General features: G+C 40.9%; 1 protein-coding gene across 6 annotated transcripts in view; it reads right to left on the bottom strand.

Moving 5' to 3' along the window:
* The window catches only part of LYN (LYN proto-oncogene, Src family tyrosine kinase), a 49,836-nt gene extending 28,903 nt beyond the window's left edge, over positions 1-20,933 (bottom strand). For 2 of the 6 annotated variants that reach the window (XM_038126881.1, XM_038126884.1), the window contains exon 1: positions 20,345-20,552. The gene's annotated coding sequence lies outside the window, so the exon portion shown is untranslated. The other 4 variants (XM_038126882.1, XM_038126879.1, XM_038126883.1 and 1 more) reach the window with 4 other exon arrangements.
* Between the last annotated feature and the right edge of the window lie 429 nt (positions 20,934-21,362).

Here is a 21,362-nt window from a genome sequence, read left to right as displayed (position 1 = left end):
TTACCATTTCTTCAAATTTTTTATATTTTCTCCCCAGTCTACTTTTCCCTGCCCAAACCCCTTGTATCTTTCTGATACTTCTCTGAGCTTTGGAATAGATAGAACAAAAATGCAATTACTGCAGGGATAACTTTTATCTGTATATTTTAAAGAAAAGACTCTTTTGGAAGATATAGGAAAAAAGTTCCTGTCCAAATTCTGAGAACTGCAGCTGGAAGTAGCAACACCTGTATCTCCCCACTTCCTTTTGCAGATGCCAGTCTAGCAGGAAGCTCTGTTTGATTCAAATCCCTGTCTCACATGAGGCTGATGACTTGTGCAGTCCCAGCTCCATGGCAGACATGCTGCTACTGTGACCTTCAGCAATGCATCTCCTCGTTCACACAGGCACGTTACAGCAGCCTAAAATAGCTGATGTGTGTGCCAGCGATGGCAAATCACCACACAAGGATTTCTTTTTCAGTACAATTTAGAAGGCTAATTCTTCTCTCAGGATGTGCATGCATGCTAAATCAGATGAGATACAGCTGTTAGCATCTGCATGACTGGAACCTGACTGCTAATCCTGTGATACAATTATATAGTAATCCTGCAAATATATATACAACATAATGTCTACAATCCTCCCTCCGAGGAGAGTAATTATACTTACTCTTCAAAGAATCCACTATGAATGCTTGTCAACCCTCTCTTTCCTTCCTCTCTCCCTCCTTTCAGGTCAGTGCTCTAATGCTAGGTTCACAGTCACATTTTCCCTTGCAGGCACACAGTCTCACTCCCCCCCTGCCCTAATTAATGTTTAAAGCCAGTTCTTTGAAGAACAATGCAAAACCTAAAATAAGAGCTCGGCGCAAATATAGGCTCAAGTAAACAAACACAGCTGGAGAAAAAGCAGATTGTAAGACCCTCATCCCACTTTTACCTTCATTTCTAGGATAGAAAAGGTTCATGGTAGTGAACAGGTAAAGTAGTAGCAGAAGTGTCCATTGGCAGACACAACTATATCAATGGGATGGCGCCTTGCAGCTGCAAAAATGAACCAGACTGGACTGGGTTCATGCTAAGACTCATACTTTTGAAACAGTATCTATGAGAATCACAGTCCTAACTGATTACAAAAATAAACCAAGGCAACAAGCAGTCTCCCATGGCAAGTCTCAACTTTCAACATCACCTTCATTTAATGCGCCATCCTGCCATTGAGGAAGCACTACACAATGACACAATGCACTGTCCTATCCACAGTCAGAGTGTTTTCATCTAAATATGACAGAAGGATACTTCCTCTCCTACCATTTCTGCAAATTATCTGTCACCTATTGCCAACACGTCTTGGATGTCCATAAGATTCAGGTGTGATCTGTGATCTTGGTTTAAAGCAGCATTAGAACCCATTGCTCCCCTTCCTGTCTTCTCTGGAACTAAAAATAAAAGGAATCCTACAGAAAATCAATAGGCACTGACCAGGCAGAGAATAAGAGTTTCCTCTTCTTGACTGTCAACATTTCAGTGTTCCCACACTTATTTGAAAGCACTGGAGCACATCTTCATGCAGGAGCTTCCCTTAGAAGCAATCATCTTTAATGCTTAATTTTAATGCTTTAATTTTTGTAATGCTCAGCTACATGGGGGTTGCATACTAGTTGTTTTGCAATACTGAGAAGGATTTTAAAATTTCTTTTATTTATTTATAACTGAGGGTATGTAGATGACTCTTGTTCTGTCATTCATGGCTCATAGGAAATTTCTGTACACCCACAGGCAGACTGGTGTTTGCAAACTCACCCTAGACGTCAGGAAGGCCACTGTTTAATTACCTGCTGTATCTGCAAGATCAGGTATTTATCCACTTAAGTGCTAACCTTTCTGCTCTTGAATAGTTCTGCTTGTACAGAACAAACAGCTGAAGTGGAGGGCATGAAGTAATTTGATCTAAGTTGTCAGCCCAAACTCCCTTTCCCTATTCCTGTAAGAAAGCTGAGCACATCTTTACAGACTGCAGCATGCCCAGTGTCAGTGTAAACTCAGAGAAAAGCATTTACTCAGATTTTTTCTGCAGCTGAAAGCACATGAACAGCTGTCATTTAAATCTGATGTGAGGCTGTGTTAAGCTCAAGGTTGGCATTTGTTCACGACAGTAAGAACTGATCAGTAATAACTATGTAAAGGTGCTTTGAAATCACACAGAAGTTTACTTGATGTCATGTGAAATTGCACAAATCAGTTTGTGAGATGACCCTTCTGATGGCTTCAAACAAAGAGAAGATCCTGAGCCTGAAAGAGCTGAAAGTCCACAGTCGCCACAGGACTCAGCTGGTTCTACCTGAGCAAAAAGCTCCAACAGTGGGAGCTGAAGCCCCAGCTGGTTCAAGGGGGCCCTTTCACTCCAGTACAGCCCCAAGGATTGAACATCTAGTGGGAGCCAGCTGACAACAAGGGTTTGCCTAAAGGTGAGCCCCACACTGCATTCTCCCAAAGCAGCCCCATTCTTGCACTTCAGTTCTGCTCCAGAACACAGATTACAGCTGAGCATGTGGGCAACTGCTTCAGGAGTGGCATCCTGACCTAACTAAAACACCAGTGCAGGGAGCAGCATATAAATAAATAAAACATTTTACTTGCTGTAAATGTTTATTTGCCTAGCACTCTGTTGCTGTGTCACAAGGAAGTGTGTTGTGCAGATAAAAAGAGAAAGAGAAAACAGTAAGCAAAGAGCAATACAGAGAGCCCTGCATCATTACAAACCAAACTCCATTATTCTTTATCAGAGATAAAAATAATTTATACATCAGAGAAAATGCTGCCAGTCCCTACTCAGATGTTTTCCACTCCAACAGCTCTGCAATACAGGAGACACTACTTCCTATTCATGCTTTGCATTTATTGTCTACACCTCTAGACATGAAAGTTTAACACTAAATTAAAATAAATTCTATGCAACATAGCCACAAATCTTTATAAATAGATATCTTAAAAAGTAACAGCTTCTCTTTTAACAAAGAGCATACTGTAGTTTATGGCTAAAAAGTAAACACAAGTACTTAGGTTAACAGCTGCAGCAAGGGGACAAGAATTTAGGTTCTGGCACCCTTCAAAAAGCCACAGGAGTATCCATAAGAACTATCACACAGAGCCTCTGCAGCAGGTTTCTCCAAGACACTGATTTTGATGTCTACATCTGCCTTGAATTTTCTCTCTGAATCCCCTCTCATCTTGCTACTACAGCACTTGGGTCTTCATTCCAAAATGGTTTGGGAGGAGTGGAAGTCAGAAACTAATGCAGCATTCCTCCAGGGTTAATATCTACTGCCTGTCCCCAAAATAGAATTCCTTTATATGCCTTTTTCTACACTTCCAGCAAAGTAATGTGTCTAAAGACACAATACTTCCTACTGCAAGCAGACAAGTTTCATGCATTTGGGGTTTCACTTCATCCCAGTGCTTACCCTTTGTATCATCTACAAAGGTGACCTCATTTTTCATTTTGTGTTCATAACCATTCTCTTCCTCGGGATTTTGTTACATACAACATATATGGTGAATATTAGAAGTTATTTCTTAAAAAACCCACTTGACATGTCTGGTCTTTTCTTGATCACAGTCATGTCTTCATGGAAATGATTCTCAAATCTTCATATATTATACTTCAGCTTTTCCAATAATAAATTAACTTTTAAAATAATTAGAACTACAACACTGAACATACAAGCTCTATTTTATCAAAGTGTGTATTTTATCAAATAAATATCAGTTGTTGAAAAGGTCAGTAATCACTTATCAAAACACCTATGTGGCTTAGGGTTTTAACACATATATACATTTTAACAGGTACATAAATAAAATTAATTTGTATTCAATTGAGCGCAAAGAGTAAACTCTCCCTTTAAACCAGAGATTTCTCATGTGTAAGAATACCAAAAAAAATTAAAGCCCCCAACTTGCTGAGAGTCTTGAATATTGTTTTATATTTAAACTTCTGAATCAAAGAAGAGGAAGCAACTGTTTACATCTATATATAAAATCCCAGCTTTAAAAGGGGCTTAGAGAGCAGAGAAGTAAATAGTTTTATTTTTATTACCTCTTCCAAAATTTGAAAACAATACCATTGCCCTCTTCTGTTTTAGATGCTTCATTCTGGCCTTTAATGCCAGTTGGTTTGCTGCTACTTCACAAGTTATAGTCAGAGGTAACACAGTGATGCCTTCATCAGATCTCTTGAACTCCTGTGCATTTCCCTCAAGGTCAAGGCAGAAGTGTCTCAAAACTCAGAGTGATCAGCTTAAATTAAAACTGCTGGGGAGGAAGGATCATAAGCCTGCTCTGCTCAAAGTCACAAACACCTTCTGCCTCAGAAGCGCATCCAACATTCTATGTCACTTCAAATCAACTGCTGAAATTTATAATTCTACGAAAAAAAAAATTAAATCTTAAATATAAGAGTTTCATTTACCTTAATCTTCAGTGCTTACTTTCACTTCATGTTGATCTGCTTCCACATCATCTGGGCTGTGCAAGTGTTGCAAGGATCTCCTTTATCTCTGTTATTGAGACTAAGAGGAGGATTATTTCTGGGAAACTTGGGTTCATTTCTGACCCATCATTACATGGCAAAACAACTGCCAAGGAATACAGAGCAGGAGCTTAACTAGAGGTGGTAAAGCTCAGCAATGGCTTATCAGTACTGGCCTACACGTATTTGTGCCAGTGAAGATTTGCCACTAGACCACAGTGAGACTAAGAGTGACAAAAATAAATTATCTGTGGTTGGGAGCAATATGAAAACATCAACTGGAGAGCAACCGAAGAGAAGTTGTTCTCTGTTCCTCGCCAGTCTCAGAAGTTGTTAGATTTAAGCTTGTTCAGCCTTATTCTTATACCTGCAATTCACCATTTATATATCTATAGCTATATATTAATTTAATAATATATAATATTATTATAGATACGCATTTCAATTTTACTGTAAGTCCTGACTGTCTGATAACTTTCATCAAGTCAGACTCATGCAAATGCAGAAATCTGGGGTCAGCTTTCATTTTGAGCTTGTTTCACTTCCTACATCTTGTTTTTGCACTGGCAGCTAACTAGGGGAACTTAAGCAGTTTCTTCCTCCATTGCCTTTCTGCTAAAATGGTTCTGTTTGTCTCAGTCAATCCTTGTTGCACATATTTTAACATTTTGTCAAATTTAGCTTATTTCTGTAGGTCTGGATCACCCCATCTCTGTGTCTTCCAAGTGGAATTCATCCCTTATATAAGATGCATGGGCATACACACACGGGTACAAATCACCGTGTGCTCTCTGCAATGCTTATGGAAAGGAGCATGGATAACCTGAATCTACTCAGTGCGTGGCCGTGACAGACTTGCCCTCTGTAGACTCCCACTGCTCCTCAGTTGTGAGAAGCCATAGTCCAGCTGCCAGCATTTAAAAGAAAATGAAAAAATAATGGGCGAATTCTTTCAACTGCTTCAATCTTCTTTGTGGAAAAGGTGAGACAAAGTTAAAATCATGTTTTGACATAAATATCTATATAAACAGGTCAAGAAGAGAAACAACTTAATCCTCTGTGTAACCAACATTACTGTGGTGAAAAAGTATGCAACAAGCATGTTACTTTCAAATTTCCTCATACCTGGTCTCACTTAAGTCAATCCCTCAAATTTTCCAAGGGTGCATGTCTGTCACAGCAAGACAACATTGCTATCTAGTTTATCAACCATGATTAGAGCAAAGGACTACAAAATACTCTCTGGGAAAGGCAGATCTGTTCTAGGCAGCACAATTCCATGGCACAAGCTCAGAAGCAAGTTTTCCATGCTCCATTTTTAGAGAGATTAATGGGTGATGGTGGGGAAGAACAAAATATTATTGCTGAAATTTTTCAGAACCTCACTCTGCTTGGCTTAGAAGCTGTCACGTAAGTCCCAGGCTTAAAAATGTTTTGGAGACAATAATGGCATTTAGCCCTTCATCCTCTTGGGAGATTAGGAAGAAGTCACATCTTTTTCAGCCTGTCTTCTAGACTTTAAAGACCAAACCCTCTCAGTTTTTTCCACTTCCACTGGTTATCCTAGCAGCTCTTCTCCACATCTGTTTCACTTTGAACCCATCCCTCTTAAGTACAGGAGGCTGGAGCTGCCCAGATGTTTCGAGATGATTTTCAGCAATGCCTTGAATCAAATAATATTACTATTTCTTCTATCTACTGAAATACGTCACTCAATAAATCCCAGAAATTAATTTATTATTTTCACACTTTCATCACATTGGCCTTTCACAATCATACGGCCATCCAATAAGACATCCAGGTCTGTATCACTTTTCATAATGACAAACTATTGTCACAGCAGACTTTGTATCTCCTGTGGCATTATTTTACACCCTGATATTAAATTTCTCCCCATTATTTTCCCAGGCTATTCATTGTGCACAATATTCTCGGCCACCTGTGTGTTTCTAATGCCTCTTAATATCACAAGGGACCTCATATTTTTTCATTGCAAATGAAAGTACTTTTTAAAAGTCTCAATGCAATGCTAATGTAACACCAGGAAACAGAAAGTGGTCCTGGCTAAGAGTGGTTCCTGTCTGCTGCACTTCCCCCTGTTCCGCTTCTTTCACAATTCCTTCCTTAGCAATTGAGACCAAGACAAATTCTACTTTGTCCATTCTATCTCAGATTATTTTTATAAATGCTTTCCTACATGAGTGACAGAAAGTATCACCCTACCATTTTCATGCTCCCAAACACCTGCATTCCTACTACAGTCATACATCTATCACATTTCTACTTCCTCTGCAATGCTCAGTTTTGAGCCCTGCACCAGTATTTCTGTCTCTCCTTTTCCAAGTCCTGATTCCCAACATAAATACACAAATTAAACCAACTAAACCAGTCTGGGTTGGCAGACACATTCCCTGAATCCTTACCAAGCTGACTACTGTTCTCAATGAAATCCTCACCACCCATTCCTCTATTGTTTGGTGTCCTGTTTTTCTTTCCCACATTTGCCTTTATATTGAAATGAAGGGAAATGAAGGGACTCTACAATATTCCCACCTCAAGTCCACTTCCTTAAAATAAAAATTCAAGTTACAACAGGGCCAATACGTGTGCTGCCACACAACGACATTGGAAGTGAACTGTGGATTAGAAGCAATAAAATGGTTTGGGTTGGAAGGGACCTGCAAGATCATTTAGTTTCAAGCCCCCTGCTGTGAGCAAGGACACCCTCCACTAGACCAAGTTACTCAGAGCCCTATCCAACCAGGCCTTGAACATTTCCAGGGATGGGACAGCCACAGCTTCTCTGGGAAATCTGTGCCAGAGTCTCACTGCCCTCACAGCACAGAATTTCTTCCTAATATCTAATCTAAACCTGCTCTCTGTCAGTTTAAAGCCATTCCCCCATGTCCAGTCACTCCATGCCCTTATACAAAGTCCCTCTCCAGCTCTCTTGTCGTCCCCCTGTAGGTACTGGAAAGCTGCTCCCTGGAGCCTTCTCTTCTCCAGGCTGAACAACCCTACCTCTAAGTCTGTCTTCACAAGACAGGAGGAGTCACACAGCAAAAATTCCCCCAACAGCTGACATAAGAACCAAAAACTTTTGCCGAGATAAAATATCTGGAGTTGCCATACTGATGCTGTATTGATGTGTTTCTGGAAAAGGCAGATCCCTTCTGAGCAGCAATATCATATTATATCGTATCATCATATTATATCACATCACATCATATCTTTTTTTCCTATACTCCCCATTTAATTTATGTTTTTCTTACTAGGCTTTTTAGTGATGAATTAACCAACATGAACTAACACACTGCTACACAAAATGGCAAATAAGTGACTTAAGTCATCACACCTCAAATTTCCAATAGGAAGGAGTACTTTTGTAAAACTAATTCTGTCAAAGTAAACACTTTTCTATATTCAAATGGCACTTTCCAACCTTTGCCTGTCTTGCCTTTAAGTGTCCAGGAAGAGGGACAACTTTATTCAGTACTTGGCTAAAATACACAGTCTTTGCTGGAGCTCATAAATGACACATAAAAAAAAATATCATCACAGCTGATGACATGAAAAGTAGCTCTAACAGGGGTGGGAAGCTTTGGCCAAGAAAAATAAACTTCCATTTTTCTGTAAATTCACTGCAGTTTTGTCTAGATTAGTTAAAATCTTGGTTTCATGCAGGAATTTTGGCAGTGGTTAAAGAAACCCCACACATTAAAGTAAATCAAAATCAGCAAGAAACACTGAAAATAATGTCACTGTGGTGGTTTAATGATGTTATAATGCTTTCAGAAGGATGAAAATAAAATCCTGAAACAAAACATCACATTGAAATGAAGCAGAATTTGTACAAACTACTGATCCTAGTTTATTGACTTGAAGGAAAAAAAAATTACCAGAACACAAGAAAGTCAATCCACAGAAGATTGTAATTTTGCTAACATTGCATAATAGGCTTTATATATTATGAAAATATTCCAGATTCATTCAGTCAGTATTTTTGGCACTAATTTTAAACCAAGTCTTACATTAAAATAACATCTGTTTTCTGACCTTATAATACTTGCTTCATTTTATTACAATCATTTGCCTCAACTGCATCCTCCAGAATTTTGAATCAATATCAACAATGAATTAATTCACTTTGCCAGCCCTCAGGCAACCACATCTTCCATTTCCTCAACTTTTTTCCACTGTACTATATCTTTTGAAGATAGGGGGAAAGGTCGAATAACATCTTAATTTGACATAACAGAATAAATACTTCTATCAAATTCTTCAAAAGGATTATATGACATGGAACAGAAAAGCTGTGCCAACCCATTAACCAACTTAAAGCAAAGGTTCCCAAAACACTTTAAAGACTTTAGAGTGTAATGCAAGCTATAAGTAAAAATGTCATTTTTTTGACTGGCAAAAACTCTCAGTAATGACAAACAGCAGCTTCATATAACCAAATCTCCATTTCCAAATGAAAATTTGGCCAAACCACTACACTGAAAAGGATCAACATTCTTCCTAACTATTAGGAAGTGTCCCAATCCAGCTAGCAAACCCCAAAGACGACATCTACTTTCCAAGTTGAGTGTATCTATGATTCACATACTGGTTTTTTCAGCTTTAAATTTATGATTTTGGCCAATAATGGCAGTGTGCTAAATTTTCAGTAGTCTATCTTTGCCCTGGACTTTATGTATGTATGTTGCTATGTATTTCTATACCTGCCACTAGGATAAGGATCCTTCTCCACTCCTTTCCAGTTATTAGACCAACAACTGTGGTATAGGAAAATGAGAAACTACCCATAAAAAAAAAAAAAAGTTGTTGGAGTGAGGTCCAAGGTCCAAGAGTAGCCCAAAGGTCTTCATCCTCCTAATAAGTGACATGATGGAAGGATAGGACAAGTTTCACACAGTTTCTTTGGAGAACATATCTGGGAACTATCCTTCTTCACTGCCAACAGTACTTACCCAGCTATTTATCCTCCCCTTATCCTTCACAGACAAACACTTTGCCTCCCAAAACAAGGTTTAGTTGAGAGATGTGCAACCAGAGCTTCTCTGTGAGTCCAAAAGGCCTGTTTCGTGGCCACAGTGGCTTTACTCAGGCGTTGATCTCAATGTACAGTTTGATGTCCTAGAAAGCAAAGGCACAGCCACACAAACCATCTGTGTATTATGTGCAGTGCCCCATGCCTGCATTTACAACATGATGCATGGAAGAGAAATGAGAGCTTCTCCCTCTTTTCACTGAGCCTCAGCAGACAGCAAGGGACAAAGTGAGCAACTTGCTAACTTACAATGAGTTTGGGGAATCATCACCAGGCTGCACCCTTATGAGCTCTTCAGCTGGAATTTGTTACTCTGCCTTCTCCAGAAGGTGCAAAGGAAGGTCTATTTGCAGGTAGCAGCTGATACTTGAAACCTTTGTATCCTTCAAGTAAGGCAGGCTAATGCTCAACCTCCACACGCGTGGACAAATGGATTGATGGGACTCTTGTTGAAGCAAATTATTAATAGCTACTATGACTAAGGGGAGAGGATAGTTATTTATGAAGGTGGCCTTCAAGTAGTTAATATGTTGTTGGCACTAAAGACTATTTTAGAGATGTGATATCTTGCTTTGAAGTGTGCCTGTAATTCAAACCCATTGTTGTATTGCAAATAGAATGCAAAGATCATGAACATCATGAAATTACCACAACATAAAATCATAGAATTGTTAAGGTAAGAAAAGACCTCTAGGATCATCAAGTCCCCATCCCACTATGTCCCCAGCTGCCACATTTACAGAGGTATTTTGAATGCTTTCAGGGATGGAGACCCTACCACTGCCCTGGGCAGCCTGTTCTAACACCTGGCTACACTGTCAGTTAAGAAATTTTTCCTAATATCCAGTCTAAATTGCTCTCCTCTGCCACAACTTGAAGCAATTTCCTCCTGTCCTGTCGCTTGCTGCTTGGAAGAAGAGATCAAAGCCTACCTGCACACAACCTCCTTTCTGGGCATTGCAGAGAGTGATAAGGTCTCCTCTGAGACTCCTTTGCTGCAGGCTAAACAGCCCCAGCTCCCTCAGCCACTCCCCACAGGACTTTGTGCTCCAGACCCTTCACCAGCTCCGCTGCCCTTCTCTACACTCGTTCCAGAACCTCAATGTCCTTCTTGTAAAGATGGGCCTAAAACTGAACACAGGATTTGGGGTGTGGCCTCACCAGCGCTGAGTACAGGGGTCAGTCCCTGCCCTGCTCCTGCTGGCCACACTATTGCTGACACAGCCCAGGATGCCACTGGCCTTCTTGGCCACCTGGCTGGCTCATGTTCAGCTGGCTGCTGACCAGCACCCCCAGGTCCTTTTCTGCCAAGCCACTTTCCAGCCACTCTGCCCCCAGCCTGTAGCACTGTGTGGGGTTGTTGTGACCGAAGGGAAACACTCACTATTTGGTCTTGTTGAACCTCATGCAATTGACCTCAAGGCATCAATCCAGCCTGTCCAAGTCCCCCATCACATCAATATAAACATGCTGGAGGACAGCAAATTCACAGCCAGCAAGCCCAGATGAAGGTTTTGAGGGTGGTCTCATAGAAAGTATGCCACTTCTCCTTTGGGTTTATCTTCTGTTTTCAGTGCGTTTAATAAAAGAGAAATGGGGAACAGAACATAGGTGCATATTAGCTTTTGTTCTTTCAAATTAGGGTAAATATATCCCCAGGGTATAAATCAATTTTTACAAACCTTACCTGGTTTCATGCATTCTACAATCCACTTTCAACATGGATTATGGCAGTTACGGCTAAATCAGGGCAGAATGACTTCTGTCTCAATGGATCCTAACTGTAACAGTCTTGCCATTGTGCAACTCATATTACTTTGCCCCATGCTGAATTTGCCATTCTGCTTCATTGGTCAGAAGGCTTCTTTTCTGCTGTCACCTCCATGTTTGAATGCTGATATGTACTCCTGACTAAGCTTGCAACTAAAACATAGCATTCTTGTTATAATAGCATCTTATTATGTCTTGAGCATGTCTAAAGCACTGAATTTCACAAAAGAGAAACAGATTGTTTTTTCACTATCTTCAAACAGCATACATTTAAATTGTAAAAAAAAGTTACTTTTCCTGCAGATTGTATTGTGTTTCATTAGCTGTACAGCACTAGATAAACACAGAACTCTCCTGAAACAGAGGACATTGTACTGGAGTATGTAATAAGGATTCAAGAATGCATTCTATCCTCAGATAAAAATTTGGGGTTAAATCATTCATACTGACCTGAGCTAACACTCAAAGTACAGTTCCTCCTGAAAGTTTGCAAACATTGGACAAGTTTGCTCAAGCTGCAAGAGGAAACTGCAGGAGTAAAAAAAAAAAGGTGTAAAATCTAGTGCCACTACATTACGTAGCAGAAATACATTTTTTTTTGCTGCTTAATCTTTGCAGGGATACTAGACCAGCACTCAGCACTAACTGCTAAAATACCCACAGGAGGAACCACCTTGTCTTGTTCTCACTGAGGTTAAGTAGCAGAATCTCCCTTAACTTCAAGTGTGTACGAACATCCTCCAGGTTCTGGCACTTCACAGAAGCCTATTTGTAACTCAATTATTTTATTTATCTTTAAACTCTGTGTTATTACATTCCTTCAAGGGCATGAATCTAAACCAGGATTGTACCAGTTGCTGTCTCGCCCAACTTAGTAAACTGTTTCAAGCAACTTGCAATTTGGCACAGGTGGTGTAGCACCTAAGGGTATCATCTGAACTAACAGCTTGCTGCAAACACAATAAATAGAATTAAAAGAGCTCTATTACTAGCAATTTTGGGAGGTTTTTAGATTAAGTCCTTGAAATCAGAGGGGTTTTTTTTTAATAGATACAAGTACGCTTCTCTTAAGTCTACCAAACATATCCTGAGGAGCTGCAAAATTTCACCAAATTGGGTCTGAAAGCTTTCCATGTAAAGAGGGAAGCATGTTGAACTACATGCTCAAACTGGGGTGGCAGTAAGAGTCTAAAAGGAAATACCTCACTGAAGGACATATGTCATTGAATGAACATTAATAAGAATTCACACCCAAGCTTCTAAGCATATTTTTCACATTTATTACACACATGAGCACAAATAAGAAGTTTCTCTAAAGTTAACCAAAATTAGAAATATTTTACGTGCTTTCTATTTTCATAAAGAAGCGAGAGTGAGAATCTGGAAAGCTCTCTTTGAAGGAAAGATTGTAAATACCTGGTATGACAGTTCACTTGACTGTTCCTGCTTCAAAGGTTCTAAGGAAGCACTGGAGTGCTCCAATTTTATACACAGATATGTCTTTGTAGATGATCTTTCTCAAGGGCAAGAATGAACAGTTTTCCATATCACCAGGACAGCAGCTATGCAAGTACATGAACTTGATTAAAGTTCTTTTATATTTGAGAGAAATTATTCCATACTAAACAGAAGATCTGACTTGGGGAACAATTTAAAGATGCAAGTTGAATTTGCTCAATATGCTAATTTATTTCATTTTCAAAACCTAATAATTTGACCTCTGCTACTATTTTAACTTTACCTTGAAATGTCTTGTTTTCTCACTCTAAAAACAACCAACATTGTAGTATTCACAAAATGCCACTAGTGGATTGTGCAGCACTTAGTATTTTCTGTTGTTTCTAGTGCTGCTTAATGGTCAGTTGACAGCAGAAGAAGACCTAGCAGTTACAACCATAGCAAGTTTCACTGAACCAGGCTCTGATCCTGCAAGTGACAGCACACAGCTTGCAGGAGCTTGACAGACTTCAGGAGACTCATACCAGGACTTTCTGCACAAAGGGCAGCACACAGACCTTAAAAAATAGGCCAGCACTCACAATAATTCTAGTAGATTTATACTCATGGTCAACTGGAGGACCATGACAATGATTATTTTCACATTCACACTGCAGATTGCAAGAATTTCATAGCACTATTACTGGCTGCTCATTAAAGCTTGTAACCTTTGTAACTCCACATAACTCAAAAGTATGCAGCTCACAGGCAGGACATGTGATTATGCTATACTTTGAAAAGCTGCCTTAGATTGTGCACAAGCCTCAATGTTTAAATGTGACTTCAGCACTCACAGCCCATGAAGCTAACTTTCAAAGCAAGAACTAAAACCATATCAGTGTTCACAATGGTTATCCAAGTTTGTTTCAAGAGAACAGTAATGAGTCCACAGCTTGCATTTTAACTCCACAGTATTAAGTGTTGTGCAGAGAAGATGCTTTAACAACTGGTGAGACTTCTTCATTGTTTGGCCACGCATGGGAAGTCCTCAGGACACCACAAACCATATGAGAAAAGGTGTAGGACAGGAGGCCAAAATCCCTAAGAAATCAGAATTGGGGTTGATACTAAGAAACAAATTAAGAAGGAAGACTGCAGAAGCAAAAAGACAAAAAGAGGGAAAAAAATCAAATAAGAATGCAAAGGATAATAACTAATTGGGTAGAGACAATTGGGTAGAGACTAGGAAAGCATATATCCTCAACCAGTATGACAAGATACAGAACATGTAACAAACATATGTATTCTGTGCTCCAAGGAGAAATTACTTTCCTGTGTCTTACTATATAAGCCACCTGCTTTTATTGCAGGAGTAGGGAAAAGGACCTTTCACTCATCCAAACCTAGTCCAATACATATGATTTGAATAAGCTACTCAGATGCATTTTTGACACTTGCAGCCTTGCTTAAATGCTCCATTAAGAGCAGAACTATTTCACCTCAAGCACCCTTCTCCCACTTGCTCACTCTACCAAAACTCTTTTCTGCTGGTGCCAACTCCATTGACCTAGGTTCTTTTAAACTTGCATCGCCTTCTCAAAGCTGAATTTCTTAAGTTTCACTTTCTGTAGGGTTAGTGTACGGGGCACACCAACACCAATGGGCACAGAACATCAATCCTGGAGCAAGAGCTGTTGTCTCAGCACAACATCCCCACAATACCAAGACTTGATTTCTTCTCCACAGGCCAGCATGCATGCTGATAAATCCATGCTCTGCTTCCCTCAACCAGAAGTGTTTACAAAAAGGGTCAATGCTGGCTCAAAACTTTTTACATGCACCACAACACAGCAAACAAAAACCTGCACGCAACAGAAAAGAAACTTGACCAGAGAAGGTCAAAGCAGCATCACAAGAAAGGCAGACAAAGCGGCAGGGGACAATCCACACTGACCATTTTCAAGACAGAAGACCGTTTTAAGTCAGTTTGAGGTCACAATTTTAAATCAGATGTGTCAAACAGCAGTTAGCTGTCTCTGAAAATCAATTACATCTACACATAAAATGTACTCTACACAGAAGAGTCCTTGCTAATCACCTACAGAAGTTCGAAGTTGCCCTTAAACAAGACACAGCCTTAAAATACTTTGAAGGCCATGCCAGTCCTGCTGGGTTGGTACTCCACTGGACTTCATATCTCTTCAAGAGGCTGGGGGTACGTATTTCTGGATGAGTATTCCCTGTTAAGCAGTTTACAAATGATAATTGGATTAAGAAAGGTGATAAGGCTTACTCTTCCAGAAAGGGAAAAGAATATTTGCTGCAGATGTCTAAATCAAGAGATGAAGTAAACAGTTTATAACACTGACAGTCCTGAAGACTGGAGAGAAAAAAACAGCAGAATGATGTTGGAACAAAAAAAAATAATGATGGGAGAAGAAAAAAAGGAAATTGTCGTAAGGAGTATTCCTACAGCAGGGTAAAGACTGAAACATGGATTTTTCCAGGAAACTGTGGAGCAAAAGCCTCAAACAAACAGCACATCATTACTAATGAAGACATTTGAAGCAGTGTGGGTCAAGGACTTTTTTGGAAACACTGGTAAGTGTTATGGCAGAGGGAGGGAACTGCTCCCAAGGAAATTTAGCAGAAGATTTTGAGAAGAGGCAAGCTCTCCTGGTCAGGCATAGTGGGAGCACTGCTGTCTACTGCCTGCCATCAATCAGGCCATCTACATCCCAAGAGAAATGGGCTTAGAATTCACCTCAGTATGCCTTGGTGCTTCTCCACTGCTGCCATGACAGCTGCTGCAATCTCTCTTGAAGCCAGTGCAAGTACAGCTGAACAGAGAAAGGAGGACAAATTGCCACACCAGCAATCCAGCAGAAGACTTGCTTAAAAGGCAGGTTTTCCAACACCCCTCACGGGCTGCAATACTTCCCTCCACCTTTGCACAGTTCAGCATATCTTTTGCAATGGCAAGCCTGCAGTTACAAAAAATGTACTTTGAATCCCATTTGCACATTCTGCTACATCACAACAGCACATTCAAATGACTCTTGCACTGTATTTCGAACAAGTCGAACACAGAACATCCAATATAGGATTTCCTCTTTCTCCTGCCCATCCCCTTCCTGTTTGTTTACCAAAAACTTTCACTTCCTCAGTGACACTGACACCAGCTCTGGTGATCACTTAACCCTGGTTCTCCAGTCCTTGTCCACTCACACCTGAATCACAGCTCCGCAGGGCATTTAGCGCTTACTGAAGGGTTTAAAAGATCCATAAAAACACATGGTAAAGCTGGGGCTGCCCTGGAGAAAACAATTTTTTGTCCACTGGATATAATGAATATAAACCTCATGCTCTTGGCAAGGGACACTCAAACAGACAATCTCAATATATGCAATAGATGTGCTACTATTCAGATCTTTCCCTACTCAGTCGATACTACCAGGAAATATTCTTTTTTGTCTGAATACTGTAGAACTGAGTCATAGGTCAGTCCTACTGATTTATAAATGTGTTACCACTACATAGCAATTCACTCAAACATGGTCTTTAACTTTTGATATTAATTTTGTTCTAAGCCCCTCATACAGTCATAAATGGAAAGAGAAAACCTTAGCAGCCAAATATACTTCTGTACTTATTCCTGTGATACCATATTGCTTCAGTTTAAACCTAAGGTAAAACCCGAGTAAGATTTCATTAAAAAAAATTAAGCAGGTTTATATACACCTATCTGTATGAAATAATGACGGAAACATGAAAAAAGCAATAGATTGTAGATACCACATCAGAAAGCTCACTTAACAGGTTGTGCTTTTTTTGATGAACTTCCTGAAACTGCTTTTTTTAAACCAACAAAGGAGAAGTTGAAAGCACATCCCAGAGGGAGTCCTTTCCCTTCAAAATGTTATCATTTCCATACTTAGAGCACCCCTCTAAAATACAGAAAACTGCAAAAAAGTGCCATTGCAGAAGAGTAGCTGCATCCCATACCTCAACGCCTTTGGTGAACTATCTATCACGTGTTCCAGTTTAAGATTGCACTATTTCCTATCACAGCTGGCCTTTGCAAATTAAAGTAAGAAATTCTACAATATGCCAACCACAGGAAGAAGAAACCTTCTGCCACATGCAGCAGGGACCACGGAGGAAGAAGGACACTTTGTTCAGACTGTTTATCATTGGAGTCCTTTGAACTGAAGACGTAAGACAAGTGTGCTGTGCAAACACAGGAACCAATTGTAGATACTTAAGATGCCAGCAGTTTGAAAAAGACAGGGAATGCTGACCTAAGGGAGACCAAAGGCTGGCCTGGACAGAACTAGTCCACCCTTTTAACCCACCAGAGAAATAAGATCTACCCATCATTCCCTCCACCTTTCCTTAGGGTCCTCCTTTCTTTTCTCCCCAGCAAATGTTACTGTCAAAATACCATTTCTCTTCTGACATTTGCCTGACAAAAGTAACCAATCTATTCACATCTACTAGTAGTTCTTTAGGGCACAAAACAAATACAAGTATCCCATAAATATTTGGAGGAAATGCTTCCAGCACATGATGAGTTCTGCCTTCACATTTTGTTCCATGAACCCACATTTTTCAGGAAAGATGCTGAACTCAAACGTGAATAATTCAGCCTCGGAAATTACAGCATTTAATGACAATGTCAACAGGAAATGTATCTGAATCAGGCAAAAATAAATATGAAAGCACAGACCTTTCCATCCTTCCCTGAAGGACAATGAAGTTTAAACTAGGAACAGTCACACTGAGGACAGTTACACTGCATTTGTCTTTCATTAGTACAGGCTGATTTGTTTGAGAAGGCACCACTACTGTTTACAGGGTGGCAGACTCCTTCACCCTGCATGCGTCATTAAAGAGTGTTTTCATACAAATGCAACTGTACATTTTTATCTACAGTTTCCTGTGGTACGGCTTAGCAAGTCTGGAAGCCTTTCTTATTACACCATCTCTAGCATTCCTATACTCTCATTAAAGAGGGGAGAGAAATAAATGGGAGAAATAGGAAGTAGGAATATGAGCAACAGGATAAAAATCCTAATTCTTAGCTGGGCAACTGGTTTTTCTATAGAATGAAGTCTTTTTGCTTAAGAGGCGGAAATCCTACAGAGGCAATATTATAACAAATGCTGCTTAACGGAGTCACATGCTTTGGTGTAATTATTTACACACTCGGCTCTATAGCTTCAAAAGGAAGTATCATTCCCTGTATATAAAGCTCACACAACCCTCAGGATCCCCAGCCCACAGATTCTCCTCCCATCCCTTGCATTAGCACATGATGTCTCTGTGGCAGCAGACATCCACCTCTGTGTACAGCCATGCTATCACAGCAGATTGCTAGGAATCCTAGGTTATACCTAATGGCCCCTCCATTAATTAGTTAGTTAGTTATTCCCCATGTACTTGTCTTCAGTGTTCACTCAGTTTTGAAAAGGGCTCCCTGAACCCTAAGAGTAAAAATGGCTTTACAACTCCCTGGATAGAAGAAAAAAATGCCACTCAGTTACTCAGGATATGCACGTATGGAAAGGAGGAAAGATGTCATCCCCTTCCCAGATCACCTAGCCCTTTGACAAAAACAAAAAATTGTTTTCTGATCAACATGGGTTCATCCCAAAAGCTCAAAGATTCCTACTAATATTCAAAATAGCATGCAGAGTAGAGGTAGGCAAACATGTCCTTTTTGTGACAGCAATGGAATAACACCTGAGATTAAATACGGCAGCACTTAAACTTTCCCAAAAAACTACAGAGAGGTCAGTGTTGCTCCCTGATGTGGCCCACAAGAAGGGTCAGGTGTAGCATCTCTGATTTGGTGAGACACCCCACTGAATAACAGAACTAAGCTGAGCCAGGAGACCTTGGACTTGTTTTCATTGCCTGTCACAGGAATGGTTCCCCTCAACACTCGCTGCTCTGTGATGCCATTTAGCTTACAGGAGTCAGAAAGTCCATAGGAAGAGAGGTCACTTCAATTACATAGATAAACTGGGGAGGGAAAGTACTGTGAAATAGTTACTTATACATTCATAAATACTTGTCTATTCATAAATACCTGCAAGCAATAGTTTCACACTTATGGAAACTCTCTTGAAAGGATAACATTAAACCTCATAGTATTAAACAACTTAAAGGTAACAGGGTTTAACTTTGTGTTGTAAAGTTTCACAACTGATTGCTTTGTCAGAAACAGTCATTGCACAACTCCACTATTCAAGGGGCTTAAAAAGGAAGGCCCAAACCTTACCATGTATTCTGCATATTTCTATAGAAAAAACCTCTTATTTACTAAAAAATGGAGACAAGCAGAATAACTTGAAGTCAGCCAGCTACTGTACAAAGATGATCGTTCTATATCATCATGGTTTAAAAAAATCTATGTCAACAGCACACAATTAAGAGATTTTTATGTTATTAAGTAAAGAATTCTTTCCTAACTAGCCTGTAGCTCACAAAGTTGAAACAGAGAAAGAAAAAAAGCTTTAAATCTCAGAAGAGATCCATAAAACGAGACATCTTTTGATCTCACAGTTCATTAATTTCAATCCTTCTCCAAGGTTTCATAACGTCCTATTAACAGTATCTAACTGATTTCTAGCCTGTTGCTACTTTTTTAGAGAAAATGATTTGATTTTTTTTCTCATCCATACTTTCAGTGCTGTTAATAGTACGTATTAAAAAGATAACACCTATTCTGTCCTCGGTGTTGGGTTGGAAACAATCCACACAAACACAAATTGACTCTCCTTTTGGTAAAACTGAGTTATGTTTTCCCAACATAGCTTTGTAATTTCTCAACACATATCTTCTGCTTTTTGTTTTAACTCTATAGTGATACTGTGTTGAGTGCAGACTTATCTGTGTGGCACTTGTACTTCACAGATACTTGCAATTAACATTACTATTCCTAAATTGCAAAAGTCATACAGGTACTTGATGGATCAAGCTTAAAAACTTTAATTTTCAATTTGTACTACGATGTCCTAAAATACATTAAGATTGGTCAGAGTGTTTCTCTTCCTGCAAAGGTGGGAATGAAAGGCAGAAGATGGGATATTGACATGGGGTTTCAGATGAAACCAGTTTTATGCTCCCTATATATATCCACAGGAATATAACCTAGCTAAACAAGCTTTAAGTGTTAATCCCTTTGGTCTTCAGTGCCAACAGAGGAGAGCAAGGCAGCAAGATGAGCTTGTGCCAACCCATTCACTGCAAACCCTTGAAAGATGCAATTTCAACAGAAACTCTTAACTGCTTTACTGAAGGCACAGCATCAGCTCCTAAACTAAAATTGTAAGGAGAAAACCCTTAAAGACCGTTCCTCAGGAATGCAGTACCTATAACAGCAGCCTGCAAGAAACACCGCGCACCAAACATCACAATACCATTTTCTCATCTTTCTTTTAATTCCAAGCACATTTGAACATACAGTTAAGAAGAAGAAGCAGCTTTAACTTGCAGAACGCACCAGAAAATACGCTCCTAGAAAAACGCAGTGTAAGAAGGGATACCCAGGGATCACATCACCTCACCTCAGTCAAGGCTATCGTTTTGGCTCGAAACGCCGACTGCGGACTAAAACCAGCTAATTTCACGCGCTCCCCGGCACGAAACAGCCAGAAGGCACCCGAGCCCTCCGGATCACAGCAGAAGCCAGGCAAAGGAGTATGAGACAAATCATGCTTTTGAGAATGATCATTTCATCCCAAACGCGGTTATCTCCCTTAAGACCCCATCCAGTCCTACCGGGCAGGTCGGGCGGCAGCGGCACCTCCTCGCGGGGGCAGAAGCGAGGGAGAGCCGCCGGGAAGCGCCTGCTGCCGCCGCGCCGGGGCGGGGCGGGGCGGGGGCGCGGAGGCAGCGCGGCCGGGCAGCCCCCGCGGGAGAAGCGGGGAGAAGCGGAGCTAGCCGGGACCGCCGCCCCCCGCCGCTCCCGGGTGGAAGGCACTTACTTTCCCGGGTGCCAAGGGGAGCGGCAGCGAGCGAAGCGCAGGGTGCGCGCCGGGCTGTCCCGGGCTGTCCCGGGCTGTGCCGAGCGGCGGGGCCGGAGCGCGGCTCTCGCTGCGCGGGCGGGGCGCGGCCCGCGGGCGGCTCGCAGCCCGGTTACTTCCTGCTGCCGGGGAACATTTGCATGTGGTGGACAGCGGGGCCGGCGGCAGAGCGGGGGGCGGCCCGGCCCGGCGGCTCCAGCTCCTCCGGCTGGAGGCTGTGCCGGGGACGAGGTGGGGCAGGAGCTGCAGCGGGGTGTCGGGGGTCAGCCCCGCCGAGCTGCCTCAGAGGGGAGCGAGCCATCATGAGCCTCTAAAAGTTACCGCTAAATAAAACCCTGTTAGTCTGAGAGGCAAAAAAAAGGCTCTCTTTTCCACCAACAGCCAAAAAACCATCTTGAACCCCAAAAATCCGCTGTAAGCAGCTTCTGAGGTCCATTGGAGGCTTGGTTGAGAGAAACAAAGAAGAAGTTCAGTGTTTCTTTTCGAGAATGATTTACTAGCCTGGTGAAAAGTGAAATAAAAATCTCACAGGTCAGCAAAACAGGAAATGTGACTGCGC

Source organism: Motacilla alba, chromosome 2 (genome assembly GCF_015832195.1).
Source record: "Motacilla alba alba isolate MOTALB_02 chromosome 2, Motacilla_alba_V1.0_pri, whole genome shotgun sequence".
Classification (NCBI taxonomy): Eukaryota; Metazoa; Chordata; class Aves; order Passeriformes; family Motacillidae; genus Motacilla; species Motacilla alba.
This window is presented reverse-complemented; position numbering and strand designations above follow the sequence as displayed.